The sequence below is a fragment of the Diprion similis genome, chromosome 5 (genome assembly GCF_021155765.1).
Source record: "Diprion similis isolate iyDipSimi1 chromosome 5, iyDipSimi1.1, whole genome shotgun sequence".
In the NCBI taxonomy this organism is placed as follows: Eukaryota; Metazoa; Arthropoda; class Insecta; order Hymenoptera; family Diprionidae; genus Diprion; species Diprion similis.
The window spans coordinates 3,643,578-3,646,363 of record NC_060109.1 but is presented as its reverse complement, the minus strand read 5'-3'; positions in this window follow the sequence as shown (position 1 = coordinate 3,646,363).

Sequence of the window (2,786 nt, the reverse complement as noted above, 5' to 3'; positions counted from 1 at the left end):
TCAGACCAACTTGATTATGGAATGTTTACATATTAAACGTAACAAATACAATTATTCGTGTATTCGCCAAATCGGTCGTTACAGTCGATCAAATTTTACGTAATATTATACCTGATTGTATATTCAGCTTTAACAATGAAAAATGTTTACTTATTAATGGTTGTGTATGAAATTATAATATCACAAAAGTGTAAAACAATATGAATATCATAAATATCGCGTTACTAATACCAAAAGTTTCTCAAAATATACGCCCTTTCGGCTCTGAAGAACAAAATGGACGTATCGAAAATATTTTATATAAGGTGAGCACGTTTTCCGCGTTTTTTCATGCGTGTTTTCCGTACACAAAGTACCCGTTTCTAAGACGGTCCAGTGAGTCTGCAAATGCGCATGCGCGGAGTACTGAAACGACCACTTTCAACTGCTAGGAATCAAAAGTGGTAATTTCTGTACAGCTTCCATGCGCTGTCGCTACAAACACAGTGAACCGATCTGAGATTTCGTGACCCTAACCTCACTTTCGTGTTTCGTGAAAAAACGCGTAACATGCTCTTGTTATATAAAGTATCGTGTGCAACATGGAGGCAACAGTCTTTTCGCCTTCGGCTCGTATGCATGCTCACCTGCGACTCATATTGCAAACTTATGCTCGGCCCGAAAAGACCGTGTCTGCCTCCTTGTTATACGATACACTATTCACTCCAATCTATTTAGAAATGTGTGTAATGTATAAATCTATGGAAAAAATTTTTACCATTTTTTCCATAGATTTGTACATTATACACATTTTTAAGTTGATTGAAGAAAAATTTTTTATTTTTGATTCGCCCTTTTAGCATTAGTAACGCGATGTATAGTTATATATTTTGCATAAAAATATGGGCAACATCTTCATATTTTCAACATTTTTAATCCCCGAAAGTTGTCACGATTTTTTGTATTATATTTCATGTCACTTCATTTTCATTTTATCGTTGTATCATATCACTCGTATACTGTATTTTTCAATAAATTTTGATATAATGGACAATACGCAACTGTTGAGGAAACCTTTTCCAAACATAAATTGTTCTACTTACAAAATATCGTGAGTGTTGTAGATTTTGATTCCTACATCATTTTATTTTTGTATGGTAATTCTTGTAATTATGTTACCATTGGGCCCAGGCTCGTTAGGGTCACCCCGAGTATGTAGGAAACGAGGTGAGGCCGGCCGGTTTCGCGAATTGTAGCAGCCCCGGGAAGTGGACCTCTATCTAGCATATGGGTCAGGATGTCTGACTGACATTCTGCCATGCTGCCGTCCAGCAGCGCAAAGCTGTCCAGTCTGGTCGGCGGGCCTGACGAGAATACTCTGCGGGGCTTAGCCACTAAAGGTAGGGCCTCGGTCTCGCTCCTGAATCCGCTCCAGGCCTCCGCCTTTTATCTTTTGATCGGGTTCTTGTACTCTTTCTGCCCAGTCCATGTACTTTTTTGTTTTAAGGGCCCGGTTTAGGAGCTTGCGGGAGCTCGACCTGAGTTTGCCTAGCTTTCTGTTCCATCAAGGGACCTTGTACCTGTTTACCTTGGGCTTTGCGGGGCACACGGTTTCAAAGGCTTGGATTATGAAGGATTGCAGGTGTGTTACCTCGCTGTCCACCGCGTTAGGACTGTTCATTTGGCTGCAGGGTGTCTGGAGCCTCCAGTCAAATTTCTCCTTGTAGAAGGACCAGTCTGTAGCCGTGGAATTTCTGCGCATTCCTGTCGGTTCCAACTCGCCTTCCCCCGCGAGGGAGAACGTGATGCGCGTGTGGTCTGAGAGTGTGTCTTCTTTTTGCACCCGATAGTCGCTGATGAGATTCAGAAGCCTGGGGATGGAAGCGTGAAGTCGATCACTTCTTGTCTATGGGAGGTCATGAAGGTTTGGTCTCGAGCCCTTATGCAGAATCTCGAGCTCGGCTGATGAAAGGTACTCCAGCAAAACTGTGCCCCTCTTGTTGGTGTTGGAGATGCCCCAAATTGTGTGGTGCAAATTGATATCGTAACCAACTACGGGGTGCAAACCCTAATTGGTACAGTACCTGACCACCTTTTTGAGTTCTTCCGTGGGAGGTGGTTCCACGGAGTCGTAGGGAAGGTAGGCGGAGCAGACGACTAGGTCGATTGTTCCGCCCTTCTTCCGTTTTAGCTTGATCGAGGTTGCTGCCAGGTCCCTGCTGTAGAACTGGCTGAGCCTTAGTGACTAATGTCTGCTGTTGATGAAGACCGCTGTCCTCGGACCGGGTCCAGCCGCATCTTCCTCGCACACCAGCACTCCACACGCCGTACGCCGCACTCTTCCTGTCTAGTTATGAAACAAGTCCTTTGTTAATCTATGGTTCTTGAACGACTGATGTGTCTGTTTGCTCCACCGCCAAGCTTCGGCTTTGGATAGCCGAAGCTGCTTTGCAGTGTTGCAAATTGATCTGCGAAAATTTAATTTTCTTCGCGGACATTGAACCGTGGGATGTCAGCTTTGCTGTTTCGGGGGGTGAGGGTGTCTGGTTACCGAGTTCCCTCTTCTCCCTTGTCCGCAGGGTCCCCAGCTGGCTGGTGCCCCTGCGACCGTTCTACTGGTGCGGGGGCTCATCCGGCAGTGTCCTTTGTGACCCTGCCCATACGCTTTCACTTCGAGTTCTGCTGAGCTCGTGGACCTTAGGGGAAAACCTCTGGACCTCACGGCGCAGCCTCCTTTTCCTCACGCGGTGCCATTCGCGCCCTGGGCGGAGTACACGCCCCTTGTCCCCGAGCTTGATGGAGCCACG